A 20,593-nucleotide genomic window follows, 5' to 3' on the forward strand; every position below is an offset into this window, starting at 1 on the left:
TAGACTAATACTATACCACCACCCAATAGACTAATACTATACCACCAACCAATAGACCAATATTATACCACCCAATAGACTAATACTATACCACCAACCACTAGACTAATACTATACCACCACCCAATATACACTAATACTATACCACCACCCAATAGACACTAATACTATACCACCACCCAATAGACTCTAATACTATACCACCACCCAATAGACACTAATACTATACCACCACCCAATAGACTCTAATACTATACCACCACCCAATAGACTCTAATACTATACCACCACCCAATAGACACTAATACTATACCACCACCCAATAGACTCTAATACTATACCACCACCCAGACTAATACTATACCACCACCCAATAGACTCTAATATTATACCACCACCCAATAGACTCTAATACTATACCACCACCCAATAGACTCTAATACTATACCACCACCCAATAGACTCTAATACTATACCACCACCCAATAGACTCTAATACCACCACCACCCAATAGACTAATATTATACCACCACCCAATAGACTAATACTATACCACCAACCACTAGACTAATACTATACCACCACCCAATAGACTAATACTATACCACCAACCACTAGACTAATACTATACCACCACCCAATAGACTCTAATACTATACCACCACCCAGTAGACTAATACTATACCACCAACCACTAGACTAATATTATACCACCCAATAGACTCTAATACTATACTACCACCCAATAGACTAATACTATACCACCACCCAATAGACACTAATACTATACCACCACCCAATAGACTAATATTATACCACCACCCAATAGACTCTAATACTATACCACCACCCAATAGACTCTAATACTATACCACCACCCAATAGACTCTAATACTATACCACCACCCAATAGACTAATACTATACCACCACCCAATAGACTAATACTATACCACCACCCAATAGACTAATACTATACCACCACCCAATAGACTAATACTAATACTATACCACCACCCAATAGACTCTAATACTATACCACCACCCAATAGACTAATACTATACCACCACCCAATAGACTAATATTATACCACCACCCAATAGACTACTATACCACCACCCAATAGACTCTAATACTATACCACCACCCAATAGACTCTAATACTATACCACCACCCAATAGACTAATACTTATACCACCACCCAATAGACTCTAATACTATACCACCACCTCACCCACTAGACTAATACTATACCACCACCCAATAGACTAATACTATACCACCACCCAATAGACTCTAATACTATACCACCACCCAATAGACTCTAATACTATACCACCACCCAATAGACTAATACAATACCACCAACCAATAGACTAATATTATACCACCCAATAGACTAATACTATACCACCACCCAATAGACTAATACTATACCACCACCCAATATACTAATACTATACCACCACCCAATAGACTCTAATACTATATCACCACCCAATAGACTAATATTATACCACCCAATAGACTAATACTATACCACCCAATAGACTAATACTATACCACCACCCAATAGACTCTAATACTATACCACCACCCAATAGACTAATATTATACCACCACCCAGTAGACTCTAATACTATACCACCACCCACTAGAATAATACTATACCACCACCCAATAGACTAATACTATACCACCACTCAACAGACTCTAATATAATACCACCCAATAGACTAATACTATACCACCACGCAATAGACTAATACTATACCACCAACCAATAGACTAATACTATACCACCACCCAATAGACTAATACTATACATACCAACCAATAGACTCTAATACTATACCACCACCCAATAGACTAATACTATACCACCAACCACTAGACTAATAGTATACCACCCAATAGACTCTAATACTATACTACCACCCAATAGACTCATACTATACCACCACCCAATAGACTCTAATACTATACCACCACCCAATAGACTCTAATACTATACCACCACCCAATAGACTCTAATATTATACCACCACCCAATAGACACTAATACTATACCACCACCCAATAGACTCTAATACTATACCACCACCCAATAGACTCTAATATTATACCACCACCCAATAGACACTAATACTATACCACCACCCAATAGACTCTAATATTATACCACCACCCAATAGACTCTAATACTATACCACCACCCAATAGACTCTAATATTATACCACCACCCAATAGACTCTAATACTATACCACCACCCAATAGACTCTAACATTATACCACCACCCAATAGACTCTAATACTATACCACCACCCAATAGACTCTAATACTATACCACCACCCAATAGACTCTAATACTATACCACCACCCAATAGACTCTAATACTATACCACCACCCAATAGACTCTAATACTATACCACCACCCAATAGACTCAAATACTATACCACCACCCAATAGACTCTAACATTATACCACCACCCAATAGACTCTAATACTATACCACCACCCAGTAGACTAATACTATACCACCACCCAGTAGACTCTAATATTATACCACCACCCAATAGACTCTAATACTATACCACCACCCAATAGACTCTAATATTATACCACCACCCAGTAGACTCTAATACTATACCACCAACCAATAGACTCTAATACTATACCACCCAATAGACTAATACTATACCACCAACCACTAGAATAATACTATACCACCACTCAACAGACTCTAATATAATACCACCCAATAGACTAATACTATACCACCACCCAATAGACTAATACTATACCACCAACCAATAGACTAATATTATACCACCCAATAGACTAATACTATACCACCAACCACTAGACTAATACTATACCACCACCCAATAGACTAATACTATACCACCACCCAATAATACTATACCACCACCCAATAGACTAATACTATACCACCAACCACTAGACTAATATTATACCACCACCCAATAGACTCTAATACTATACCACCACCCAATAGACTCTAATACTATACCACCACCCAATAGACTCTAATACTATACCACCACCCAATAGACTCTAATACTATACCACCACCCAATAGACTCTAATATTATACCACCACCCAATAGACTCTAATACTATACCACCACCCAATAGACTCTAATATTATACCACCACCCAATAGACACTAATACTATACCACCACCCACTAGACTCTAATATTATACCACCACCCAATAGACTCTAATACTATACCACCACCCACTAGACTCTAATATTATACCACCACCCAGTAGACTCTAATATTATACCACCACCCAATAGACACTAATACTATACCACCACCCACTAGACTCTAATATTATACCACCACCCAGTAGACTCTAATACTATACCACCACCCAATAGACTCTAACATTATACCACCACCAAATAGACTCTAATACTATACCACCACCAAATAGACTCTAATACTATACCACCACCCAATAGACTCTAATAGACTATACCACCACCCAATAGACTCTAATACTATACCACCACCCAATAGACTCTAATACTATACCACCACCCAATAGACTCTAATACTATACCACCACCCAATAGACTCTAATACTATACCACCACCCAATAGACTCTAATACTATACCACCACCCAATAGACTCTAATACTATACCACCACCCAATAGACTCTAATACTATACCACCACCCAATAGACTCTAATACTATACCACCACCCAATAGACTCTAATACTATACCACCACCCAATAGACTCTAATACTATACCACCACCCAATAGACTCTAATACTATACCACCACCCAATAGACTCTAATACTATACCACCACCCAATAGACTCTAATACTATACCACCACCCAATAGACTCTAATACTATACCACCACCCAATAGACTCTAATACTATACCACCACCCAATAGACTCATACTATACCACCACCCAATAGACTCTAATACTATACCACCACCCAATAGACTCTAATACTATACCACCACCCAGTAGACTAATACTATACCACCACCCAATAGACTCTAATACTATACCACCACCCAATAGACAGACTCTAATACTATACCACCACCCAATAGACTCTAATACTATACCACCACCCAATAGACTCTAATACTATACCACCACCCAATAGACTAATACTATACCACCACCCAATAGACACTAATACTATACCACCACCCAATAGACTCTAATACTATACCACCACCCAATAGACTCTAATATTATACCACCACCCAATAGACACTAATACTATACCACCACCCAGTAGACTCTAATACTATACCACCACCCAATAGACTCTAATACTATACCACCACCCAATAGACTCTAATACTATACCACCACCCAATAGACTCTAATACTATACCACCACCCAGTAGACTCTAATACTATACCACCACCCAGTAGACTAATACTATACCACCACCCAGTAGACTCTAATACTATACCACCACCCAATAGACTCTAATACTATACCACCACCCAATAGACTCTAATACTATACCACCACCCAATAGACTCTAATACTATACCACCACCCAATAGACTCTAATACTATACCACCACCCAATAGACTCTAATACTATACCACCACCCAATAGACTAATACTATACCACCACCCAATAGACTCTAATACTATACCACCACCCAATAGACTAATACTATACCACCACCCAATAGACACTAATACTATACCACCACCCAATAGACTCTAATATTATACCACCACCCAATAGACTCAAATACTATACCACCACCCAATAGACTCTAACATTATACCACCACCCAATAGACTCTAATACTATACCACCACCCAGTAGACTCTAATACTATACCACCACCCAGTAGACTAATACTATACCACCACCCAGTAGACTAATACTATACCACCACCCAATAGACTAATACTATACCACCACCCAATAGACTCTAATACTATACCACCACCCAATAGACTCTAATACTATACCACCACCCAATAGACTCTAATACTATACCACCACCCAATAGACTCTAATACTATACCACCACCCAGTAGACTCTAATACTATACCACCACCCAATAGACTCTAATACTATACCACCACTCTAATACTATACCACCACCCAATAGACTCTAATACTATACCACCACCCAATAGACTCTAATACTATACCACCACCCAATAGACTAATACTATACCACCACCCAATAGACTAATACTATACCACCACCCAATAGACTAATAGACTAATACTATACCACCACCAAATAGACTCTAATACTATACCACCACCCAATAGACTCTAATATTATACCACCACCCAGTAGACTCTAATACTATACCACCACCCAATAGACTCTAACATTATACCACCACCAAATAGACTCTAATACTATACCACCACCAAATAGACTCTAATACTATACCACCACCCAATAGACTCTAATACTATACCACCACCCAATAGACTCTAATACTATACCACCACCCAATAGACTCTAATATTATACCACCACCCAATAGACTCAAATACTATACCACCACCCAATAGACTCTAACTATACCACCACCCAATAGACTAATACCACCACCCAATAGACTCTAATACTATACCACCACCCAATAGACTCTAATACTATACCACCACCCAATAGACTAATACTATATAGACTAATACTATACCACCACCCAATAGACTAATACTACTCTAATACTATACCACCACCCAATAGACTCTAATACTATACCACCACCCAATAGACTCTAATACTATACCCCCACCCAATAGACTAATACTATACCACCACCCAATAGACTCTAATACTATACCACCACCCAATAGACTCTAATACTATACCACCACCCAATAGACTCTAATACTATACCACCACCCAATAGACTCTAATACTATACCACCACCCAATAGACTCTAATACTATACCACCACCCAATAGACTCTAATACTATACCACCACCCAATAGACTCTAATACTATACCACCACCCAATAGACTAATACTATACCACCACCCAATAGACTCTAATACTATACCACCACCCAATAGACTAATACTATACCACCACCCAATAGACTCTAATACTATACCACCACCCAATAGACTCTAATACTATACCACCACCCAATAGACTAATACTATACCACCACCCAATAGACTCTAATACTATACCACCACCCAATAGACTCTAATATTATACCACCACCCAATAGACTCTAATACTATACCACCACCTCTAATACTACTCCACCCAATAGAATACTATACCACCACCCAATAGACTCTAATACTATACCACCACCCAATAGACTCTAATACTATACCACCACCCAATAGACTCTAATACTATACCACCACCCAATAGACTCTAATACTATACCACCACCCAATAGACTCTAATACTATACCACCACCCAATAGACTCTAATACTATACCACCACCCAATAGACTCTAATACTATACCACCACCCAATAGACTAATACTATACCACCACCCAATAGACTCTAATACTATACCACCACCCAATAGACTCTAATACTATACCACCACCCAATAGACTCTAATACTATACCACCACCCAATAGACTCTAATACTATACCACCACCCAATAGACTCTAATACTATACCACCACCCAATAGACTCTAATACTATACCACCACCCAATAGACTCTAATACTATACCACCACCCAATAGACTCTAATACTATACCACCACCCAATAGACTCTAATACTATACCACCACCCAATAGACTCTAATACTATACCACCACCCAGTAGACTCTAATACTATACCACCACCCAATAGACTCTAATACTATACCACCACCCAATAGACTAATACCCACCACCCAATAGACTCTAATACTATACCACCACCCAATAGACTCTAATATTATACCACCACCCAATAGACTCTAATACTATACCACCACCCAATAGACTCTAATACTATACCACCACCCAATAGACTCTAATACTATACCACCACCCAATAGACTCTAATACTATACCACCACCCAATAGACTCTAATACTATACCACCACCCAATAGACTCTAATACTATACCACCACCCAATAGACTCTAATACTATACCACCACCCAATAGACTCTAATAGAACTAATACTATACCACCACCCAGTAGACTCTAATACCACCACCCAATAGACTCTAATACTATACCACCACCCAATAGACTCTAATACTATACCACCACCCAATAGACTCTAATACTATACCACCAATAGACTAATACTATACCACCACCCATAGACTATACTAATACTATACCACCACCCAATAGACTCTAATACTATACCACCACCCAATAGACTAATACTATACCACCACCCAATAGACACTAATACTATACCACCACCCAATAGACTCTAATATTATACCACCACCCAATAGACTCAAATACTATACCACCACCCAATAGACTCTAATACTATACCACCACCCAATAGACTCTAATATTATACCACCACCCAATAGACTCTAATACTATACCACCACCCAATAGACTCTAATACTATACCACCACCCAATAGACTCTAATACTATACCACCACCCAATAGACTCTAATACTATACCACCACCCAATAGACTCTAATACTATACCACCACCCAATAGACTCTAATACTATACCACCACCCAATAGACTCTAATACTAACCACCACTCTAATACTACTAGACTCTAATACCACCACCCAATAGACTCTAATACTATACCACCACCCAATAGACTCTAATATAGACTCTAATACTATACCACCACCCAATAGACTCTAATACTATACCACCACCCAATAGACTCTAATACTATACCACCACCCAATAGACTCTAATACTATACCACCACCCAATAGACTCTAATACTATACCACCACCCAATAGACTCTAATACTATACCACCACCCAATAGACTATAGACTCTAATACTATACCACCACCCAATAGACTCTAATACTATACCACCACCCAATAGACTCTAATACTATACCACCACCCAATAGACTCTAATACTATACCACCACCCAATAGACTCTAATACTATACCACCACCCAATAGACTCTAATACTATACCACCACCCAATAGACTCTAATACTATACCACCACCCAATAGACTCTAATACTATACCACCACCCAATAGACTCTAATACTATACCACCACCCAATAGACTCTAATACTATACCACCACCCAATAGACTCTAATACTATACCACCACCCAATAGACTCTAATATTATACCACCACCCAATAGACTCTAATACTATACCACCACCCAATAGACTCTAATATTATACCACCACCCAATAGACTCTAATACTATACCACCACCCAGTAGACTCTAATACTATACCACCACCCAGTAGACTAATACTATACCACCACCCAGTAGACTAATACTATACCACCACCCAGTAGACTAATACTATACCACCACCCAGTAGACTCTAATACTATACCACCACCCAATAGACTCTAATACTATACCACCACCCAGTAGACTCTAATACTATACCACCACCCAGTAGACTAATACTATACCACCACCCTATACCACCACCCAATAGACTAGACTCTAATACTATACCACCACCCAGTAGACTCTAATACTATACCACCACCCAATAGACTCTAATACTATACCACCACCCAATAGACTCTAATACTATACCACCACCCAATAGACTCTAATACTATACCACCACCCAATAGATACTAGACTAATACTATACCACCACCCAATAGACTCTAATACTATACCACCACCCAATAGACTCTAATACTATACCACCACCCAATAGACTCTAATACTATACCACCACCCAATAGACTCTAATACTATACCACCACCCAATAGACTAATACCACCACCCACTAGACTATACCACCACCCAATAGACTCTAATACTATACCACCACCCAATAGACTAATACTATACCACCACCCAGTAGACTCTAATACTATACCACCACCCAATAGACTCTAATACTATACCACCACCCAATAGACTCTAATACTATACCACCACCCAATAGACTCTAATACTATACCACCACCCAATAGACTCTAATACTATACCACCACCCAATAGACTCTAATACTATACCACCACCCAATAGACAATACTATACCACCACCCAATAGACTAATACTATACCACCACCCAATAGACTCCACCCAATAATAATACTATACCACCACCCAGACTAGACTATACTAATACTATACCACCACCCAATAGACTCTAATACTATACCACCACCCAATAGACTCTAATACTATATACCACCACCCAGTAGACTCTAATACTATACCACCACCCAATAGACTCTAATACTATACCACCACCCAATATGCTCTAATACTATACCACCACCCAATAGACTCTAATACTATACCACCACCCAATAGACTCTAATACTATACCACCACCCAATAGACTCTAATACTATACCACCACCCAGTAGACTCTAATACTATACCACCACCCAATAGACTCTAATACTATACCACCACCCAATAGACTCTAATACTATACCACCACCCAATAGACTCTAATACTATACCACCACCCAGTAGACTCTAATACTATACCACCACCCAATAGAGTCTAATACTATACCACCACCAAGTAGACTCTAATACTATACCACCCCCCAATAGACTCTAATACTATACCACCACCCAGTAGACTAATACTATACCACCACCCAATAGACTCTAATACTATACCACCACCCAATAGACTCTAATACTATACCACCACCCAATAGACTCTAATACTATACCACCACCCAATAGACTCTAATACTATACCACCACCCAATAGACTAATACTATACCACCAACCAATAGACTCTAATACTATACCACCACCCAATAGACTAATACTATACCACCAACCAATAGACTAATATTATACCACCCAATAGACTCTAATACTATACTACCACCCAATAGACTCTAATACTATACCACCACCCAATAGACTCTAATATTATACCACCACCCAATAGACACTAATACTATACCACCACCCAATAGACTCTAATACTATACCACCACCCAATAGACTCTAATATTATACCACCACCCAATAGACTCTAATACTATACCACCAACCAAAAGACTAATATTATACCACCCAATAGACTAATACTATACCACCAACCACTAGACTAATACTATACCACCACCCAATAGACTAATACTATACCACCACCCAATAGACACTAATACTATACCACCACCCAATAGACTCTAATACTATACCACCACCCAATAGACTCTAATACTATACCACCACCCAGACTAATACTATACCACCACCCAGTAGACTCTAATACTATACCACCACCCAGTAGACTCTAATACTATACCACCACCCAATAGACTCTAATACTATACCACCACCCAATAGACTCTAATACCCAGTAGACTAATACCACCACCCAATAGACTAATACTATACCACCACCCAGTAGACTAATACTATACCACCACCCAGTAGACTAATACTATACCACCACCCAGTAGACTCTAATACTATACCACCAATAGACTCTAATACTATACCACCACCCAGACTAATACTATACCACCACCCAATAGACTCTAATACTATACCACCACCCAATAGACTCTAATACTATACCACCACCCAATAGACTCTAATACTATACCACCACCCAATAGACTCTAATACTATACCACCACCCAGTAGACTCTAATACTATACCACCACCCAATAGACTCTAATACTATACCACCACCCAATACTCTACTATACCACCACCCAATAATAATACTATACCACCACCCAATAGACTAATACTATACCACCACCCAGTAGACTCTAATACCACCCAATAGACTAATACTATACCACCACCCAATAGACTCTAATACTATACCACCACCCAATAGACTCTAATACTATACCACCACCCAGTAGACTCTAATACTATACCACCACCCAATAGACTCCACCACCCAATAATACTATACCACCACCCAATAGACTAATACTATACCACCACCCAATAGACTCTAATACTATACCACCACCCAATAGACTAGACTAATACTAATACTATACCACCACCCAATAGACTCTAATACTATACCACCACCCAATAGACTCTAATACTATACCACCACCCAATAGACTCTAATACTATACCACCACCCAATAGACTCTAATACTATACCACCACCCAATAGACTCTAATACTATACCACCACCCAATAGACTCTAATACTATACCACCACCCAATAGACTCTAATACTATACCACCACCCAATAGACTCTAATACTATACCACCACCCAATAGACTCTAATACTATACCACCACCCAATAGACTCTAATACTATACCACCACCTCAATAGACTCTAATACTATACCACCACCCAATAGACTCTAATACTATACCACCACCCAGTAGACTCTAATACTATACCACCACCCAATAGACTAATACTATACCACCACCCAATACTATACCACCACCCAGTAGACTCTAATACTATACCACCACCCAATAGACTCTAATACTATACCACCACCCAGTAGACTCTAATACTATACCACCACCCAATAGACTCTAATACTATACCACCACCCAGTAGACTCTAATACTATACCACCACCCAATAGACTCTAATACTATACCACCACCCAGTAGACTCTAATACTATACCACCACCCAGTAGACTCTAATACTATACCACCACCCAATAGACTCTAATACTATACCACCACCCAATAGACTCTAATACTATACCACCACCCAATAGACTCTAATACTATACCACCACCCAATAGACTCTAATACTATACCACCACCACCACAGACTAATAGACTCTAATACTATACCACCACCCAATAGACTAATACTATACCACCACCCAATAGACTCTAATACTATACCACCACCCAATAGACTCTAATACTATACCACCACCCAGTAGACTCTAATACCACCACCAATAGACTCTAATACTATACCACCACCCAATAGACTCTAATACTATACCACCACCCAATAGACTACCACCACCCAATAATACTATACCACCACCCAATAGACTCTAATACTATACCACCACCCAATAGACTCTAATACTATAGACTCTAATACTATACCACCACCCATAGACTCTAATACTATACCACCACCCAATAGACTCTAATACTATACCACCACCCAATAGACTCTAATACTATACCACCACCCAATAGACTCTAATACTATACCACCACCCAATAGACTCTAATACTATACCACCACCCAATAGACTCTAATACTATACCACCACCCAATAGACTCTAATACTATACCACCACCCAATAGACTCTAATACTATACCACCACCCAATAGACTCTAATACTATACCACCACCCAATAGACTAATACTATACCACCACCAATAGACTCTATACCACCACCCAATAGACTAATACTATACACCACCCAATAGACTCTAATACTATACCACCACCCAATAGACTCTAATACTATACCACCACCCAATAGACTAGACTAATACTATACCACCACCCAATAGACTCTAATACTATACCACCACCCAATAGACTCTAATACTATACCACCACCCAATAGACTCTAATACTATACCACCACAATAGACTCTAATACTATACCACCACCCAATAGACTCTAATACTATACCACCACCCACCACCACCCAATAGACTCTAATACTATACCACCACCCAGTAGACTCTAATACTATACCACCACCCAATAGACTCTAATAATATACCACCACCCAATAGACTCTAATACTATACCACCACCCAATAGACTAATATTATACCACCACCCAGTAGACTCTAATACTATACCACCACTCAATAGACTCTAATACTATACCACCACCCAGTAGACTCTAATACTATACCACCACCCAATAGACTCTAATACTATACAAACACCCAGTAGACTAATACTATACCACCACCCAATAGACTAATACTATACCACCACCCAATAGACTCTAATATTATACCACCACCCAATAGACTCTAATACTATACCACCACCAAGTAGACTCTAATACTATACCACCACCCAGTAGACTCTAATACTATACCACCACCCAGTAGACTCTAATACTATACCACCACCCAATAGACTCTAATACTATACCACCACCCAATAGACTCTAATACTATACCACCACCCAATAGACTCTAATACTATACCACCACCCAGTAGACTCTAATACTATACCACCACCCAATATACTCTAATACTATACCACCACCCAATAGACTCTAATAATATACCACCACCCAATAGACTCTAATACTATACCACCACCCAATAGACTAATATTATACCACCACCCAGTAGACTCTAATACTATACCACCACCCAATAGACTCTAATACTATACCACCACCACCAAATAGACTCATACTATACCACCACCCAATAGACACTAATACTATACCACCACCCAATAGACTCTAATACTATACCACCACCCAGTAGACTAATATTATACCACCACCCAATAGACTCTAATACTATACCACCACCCAATAGACTCTAATATTATACCACCACCCAATAGACTCTAATACTATACCACCACCCAATAGACTCTAATACTATACCACCACCCAGTAGACTCTAATACTAGACTCTATACCACCACCCAGTAGACTCTAATACTATACCACCACCCAGTAGACTCTAATACTATACCACCACCCAATATACTCTAATACTATACCACAACCCATTAGACTCTAATACTATACCACCACCCACTAGACTCTAATACTATACCACCACCCAATAGACTCTAATACTATACCACCACCCAATAGACTCTAATACTATACCACCACCCAATAGACTCTAATACTATACCACCACCCAATAGACTCTAATACTATACCACCACCCAGTAGACTAGACTATACCACCACCCAATAATACTAATACCACCACCCAGTAGACTCTAATACTATACCACCACCCAATAGACTCTAATACTATACCACCACCCAGTAGACTCTAATACTATACCACCACCCAATAGACTCTAATACTATACCACCACCCAGTAGACTCTAATACTATACCACCACCCAATAGACTCTAATACTATACCACCACCCAGTAGACTCTAATACTATACCACCACCACCCACAGTAGACTCTAATACTATACCACCACCCAATAGACTCTAATACTATACCACCACCCAATAGACTCTAATACTATACCACCACCCAATAGACTCTAATACTATACCACCACCCAATAGACTCTAACATTATACCACCACCCAATAGACTCTAATACTATACCAATACTATACCACCACAATAGACTCTAATACTATACCACCACCCAGTAGACTAATACTATACCACCACCCAGTAGACTAATACTATACCACCACCCAGTAGACTCTAATACTATACCACCACCCAATAGACTCTAATACTATACCACCACCCAGTAGACTCTAATACTATACCACCACCCAGTAGACTATACCACCACCCAAGACTAATACTATACCACCACCCAATAGACTCTGATACTATACCACCACCCAATAGACTCTAATACTATACCACCACCCAGTAGACTCTAATACTATACCACCACCCAATAGACTATAATACTATACCACCACCCAGTAGACTAATACTATACCACCACCCAATAGACTCTAATACTATACCACCACCCAATAGACTCTAATACTATACCACCACCCAGTAGACTCTAATACTATACCACCACCCAATAGACTCTAATACTATATCACCACCCAATAGACTCTAATACTATACCACCACCCAATAGACTCTAATACTATACCACCACCAAGTAGACTCTAATACTATACCACCACCCAGTAGACTCTAATACTATACCACCACCCAGTAGACTCTAATACTATACCACCACCCAGTAGACTCTAATACTATACCACCACCCAATAGACTCTAATACTATATCACCACCCAATAGACTCTAATACTATACCACCACCCAATAGACTCTAATACTATACCACCACCCAGTAGACTCTAATACTATACCACCACCCAGTAGACTCTAATACTATACCACCACCCAATAGACTCTAACCACCCAGTAGACTAATATACCACCACCCAATAGACTCTAATACTATACCACCACCCAATAGACTCTAATAGACTATACCCACCCACCTCTAATAGACTCTAATACTATACCACCACCCAATAGACTCTAATACTATACCACCACCCAGTAGACTCTAATACTATACCACCACCCAATAGACTCTAATACTATACCACCACCCAGTAGACTCTAATACTATACCACCACCCAGTAGACTAATACTATACCACCACCCAGTAGACTCTAATACTATACCACCACCCAATAGACTCTAATACTATACCACCACCCAGTAGACTCTAATACTATACCACCACCCAATAGACTCTAATACTATACCACCACCCAATAGACTCTAATACTATACCACCACCCAGTAGACTCTAGACTATACCACCACCCAGTAGACTCTAATACTATACCACCACCCAATAGACTCTAATACTATACCACCACCCAATAGACTCTAATACTATACCACCACCCAGTAGACTCTAATACTATACCACCACCCAATAGACTCTAATACTATACCACCACCCAATAGACTCTAATACTATACCACCACCCAGTAGACTCTAATACTATACCACCACCCACTAGACTCTAATACTATACCACCACCCAGTAGACTAATACTATACCACCACCCAGTAGACTCTAATACTATACCACCACCCAATAGACTCTAATACTATACCACCACCCAGTAGACTAGTACTATACCACCACCCAATAGACTCTAATACTATACCACCACCCAGTAGACTAATACTATACCACCACCCAATAGACTCTAATACTATACCACCACCAAGTAGACTCTAATACTATACCACCACCCAGTAGACTCTAATACTATACCACCACCCAGTAGACTCTAATACTATACCACCACCCAGTAGACTCTAATACTATACCACCACCCAATAGACTCTAATACTATACCACCACCCAATAGACTCTAATACTATACCACCACCCAGTAGACTCTAATACTATACCACCACCCAATAGACTCTAATACTATACCACCACCCAATAGACTCTAATACTATACCACCACCCAATAGACTCTAATACTATACCACCACCCAGTAGACTCTAATACTATACCACCACCCAGTAGACTCTAATACTATACCACCACCCAGTAGACTCTAATACTATACCACCACCCAGTAGACTCTAATACTATACCACCACCCAGTAGACTCTAATATTATACCACCACCCAATAGACTCTAATACTATACCACCACCCAGTAGACTCTAATATTATACCACCACCAAATAGACTCTAATACTATACCACCACCCAGTAGACTCTAATACTATACCACCACCCAATAGACTCTAATACTATACCACCACCAAATAGACTCTAATACTATACCACCACCCAGTAGACTCTAATACTATACCACCACCCAATAACTAATATTATACCACCACCAAATAGACTCTAATACTATACCACCACCCAGTAGACTCTAATACTATACCACCACCCAATATACTCTAATACTATACCACCACCCAGTAGACTCTAATACTATACCACCACCCAATATACTCTAATACTATATCACCACCCAGTAGACTCTAATACTATACCACCACCCACTAGACTAATACTATACCACCACCCAGTAGACTCTAATACTATACCACCACCCAATAGACTAATACTATACCACCACCCAGTAGACTCTAATACTATACCACCACCCAATAGACTCTAATACTATACCACCACCCAGTAGACTCTAATACTATACCACCACCCAATAGACTCTAATACTATACCACCACCCAATAGACTCTAATACTATACCACCACCCAGTAGACTCTAATACTATACCACCACCCAATAGACTCTAATACTATACCACCACCCAATAGACTCTAATACTATACCACCACCCAGTAGACTCTAATACTATACCACCACCCAATAGACTCTAATACTATATACCCAGTAGACTCTAATACTATACCACCACCCATAGACTCTAATACTATACCACCACCCAGTAGACTCTAATACTATACCACCACCCAGTAGACTCTAATACTATACCACCACCCAGTAGACTCTAATACTATACCACCACCCAATAGACTCTAATACTATACCACCACCCAGTAGACTCTAATACTATACCACCACCCAATAGACTCTAATACTATACCACCACCCAGTAGACTCTAATACTATACCACCACCCAGTAGACTCTAATACTATACCACCACCCAGTAGACTCTAATACTATACCACCACCCAGTAGACTCTAATACTATACTCTAATACTATACCACCACCCAGTAGACTCTAATACTATACCACCACCCAATAGACTCTAATACTATACCACCACCCAGTAGACTCTAATACTATACCACCACCCAATAGAGACTCTAATAATATACCACCACCAAATAGACTAATACTATACCACCACCCAGTAGACTCTAATACTATACCACCACCCAGTAGACTCTAATACTATACCACCACCCAGTAGACTCTAATACTATACCACCACCCAATAGACTCTAATACTATACCACCACCCAGTAGACTCTAATATTATACCACCACCAAATAGACTCTAATACTATACCACCACCCAGTAGACTCTAATACTATACCACCACCCAATAGACTCTAATACTATACCACCACCCAGTAGACTCTAATACTATACCACCACCCAATAGACTCTAATACTATACCACCACCCAGTAGACTCTAATACTATACCACCACCCAATATACTCTAATACTATATCACCACCCAGTAGACTCTAATACTATACCACCACCCACTAGACTAATACTATACCACCACCCAGTAGACTCTAATACTATACCACCACCCAATAGACTATACCACCACCCAGTAATACTATACCACCACCCAGTAGACTCTAATACTATACCACCACCCAATAGACTCTAATACTATACCACCACCCAGTAGACTCTAATACTATACCACCACCCAATAGACTCTAATACTATACCACCACCCAATAGACTCTAATACTATACCACCACCCAGTAGACTCTAATACTATACCACCACCCAATAGACTCTAATACTATACCACCACCCAATAGACTCTAATACTATACCACCACCCAGTAGACTCTAATACTATACCACCACCCAATAGACTCTAATACTATACCACCACCCAATAGACTCTAATACTATACCACCACCCAGTAGACTCTAATACTATACCACCACCCAATATACTCTAATACTATATCACCACCCTAATACTATACCAGACTCTAATACTATACCACCACCCACTAGACTAATACTATACCACCACCCAGTAGACTCTAATACTATACCACCACCCAATAGACTAATACTATACCACCACCCAGTAGACTCTAATACTATACCACCACCCAATAGACTCTAATACTATACCACCACCCAGTAGACTCTAATACTATACCACCACCCAATAGACTCTAATACTATACCACCACCCAATAGACTCTAATACTATACCACCACCCAGTAGACTCTAATACTATACCACCACCCAATAGACTCTAATACTATACCACCACCCAGTAGACTCTAATATTATACCACCACCCAATAGACTCTAATACTACACCACCACCCAATAGACTCTAATACTATACCACCACCCAGTAGACTCTAATACTGTACCACCACCCAGTAGACTCTAATACTATACCACCACCCAGTAGACTCTAATACTATACCACCACCCAGTAGACTCTAATACTATACCACCACCCAGTAGACTCTAATACTATACCACCACCCAGTAGACTCTAATACTATACCACCACCCAGTAGACTCTAATACTATACCACCACCCAGTAGACTCTAATACTATACCACCACCCAGTAGACTCTAATACTATACCACCACCCAGTAGACTCTAATACTATACCACCACCCAGTAGACTCTAATACTATACCACCACCCAGTAGACTCTAATACTATACCACCACCCAGTAGACTCTAATACTATACCACCACCCAGTAGACTCTAATACTATACCACCACCCAGTAGACTCTAATACTATACCACCACCCAGTAGACTCTAATACTATACCACCACCCAGTAGACTCTAATACTATACCACCACCCAGTAGACTCTAATACTATACCACCACCCAGTAGACTCTAATACTATACCACCACCCAGTAGACTCTAATACTATACCACCACCCAGTAGACTCTAATACTATACCACCACCCAATAGATAGTGGTATAATATTAAAGTCTTTATTTCTGCCTCATGAAGCTGGTTGAGAGAACTCCAAGGGTGTGCAATGCTGTCATCAAGGCAAAGGGTGGTTATTTTGAAGAATCTCAAGTATAAAATATATATTTTTTAGTTACTACATGATTCCATATGTGTTATTTCATAGGTTTGATGTCTTCACTATTATTCTACAATTTAGAAAATAGTAAAAAATAAAGAAAAACCCTTGAATGAGGTGTGTCCACACTTTTGACTGGCACTTTATGCATATATTTATATATATATTTCTTATGTCTCCTAGATATAGGATCAAATCAAATCAAATCAAATTTATTTATATAGCCCTTCGTACATCAGCTGATATCTCAAAGTGCTGTACAGAAACCCAGCCTAAAACCCCAAACAGCAAGCAATGCAGGTGTAGAAGCACGGTGGCTAGGAAAAACTCCCTAGAAAACTCCCTATAGGACAGACTCTTCAAAACATGATTTATTTTTGGACTGTATTTTTTGCCTTTGTTGAATATGTTTTTCGTTGCGTTTCTATAGGCTATAGTAGTAAAGGCCAAATTCAATAGTTTGGGAAAAAAAAAATTATTTAAGAAATGTTGCTACCTAAAGGGATTCTTAAAGTTCAAAATCCAATAGTGATCCATGGTTTAACGTCTGAAAACAATTCCTTTTGTCAGTTTTACATCGGACCTTTTTCAAAATATTACACAATTAAGAAATCTTCTTGTTATTCTTTTCTCCTCTGTAAAGAGACCACCACTCTACCCGACACTGCCACACCAACCCTGCCACGTTTAGAGGATACCACCGCTGCCCAAAGAGGAGCAGGTAAATATATACTCTCACCCTGCCACGTTTAGAGGAGCAGGTAAATATATACTCTCACCCTGCCACGTTTAGAGGAGCAGGTAAATATATACTCTCACCCTGCCACGTTTAGAGGAGCAGGTAAATATATACTCTCACCCTGCCACGTTTAGAGGAGCAGGTAAATATATACTCACCCTGCCACGTTTAGAGGAGCAGGTAAATATATACTCTCACCCTGCCAC

At 39.4% G+C, this 20,593-nt stretch overlaps 1 pseudogene; it reads left to right on the forward strand.

Moving 5' to 3' along the window:
* Positions 1-20,593, forward strand: part of LOC135539014 (neuropilin-2-like) — a 227,318-nt pseudogene that overhangs the window by 131,755 nt on the left and 74,970 nt on the right.

The sequence above is a fragment of the Oncorhynchus masou genome, unplaced genomic scaffold (assembly GCF_036934945.1).
Source record: "Oncorhynchus masou masou isolate Uvic2021 unplaced genomic scaffold, UVic_Omas_1.1 unplaced_scaffold_13___fragment_6___debris, whole genome shotgun sequence".
Classification (NCBI taxonomy): domain Eukaryota; kingdom Metazoa; phylum Chordata; class Actinopteri; order Salmoniformes; family Salmonidae; genus Oncorhynchus; species Oncorhynchus masou.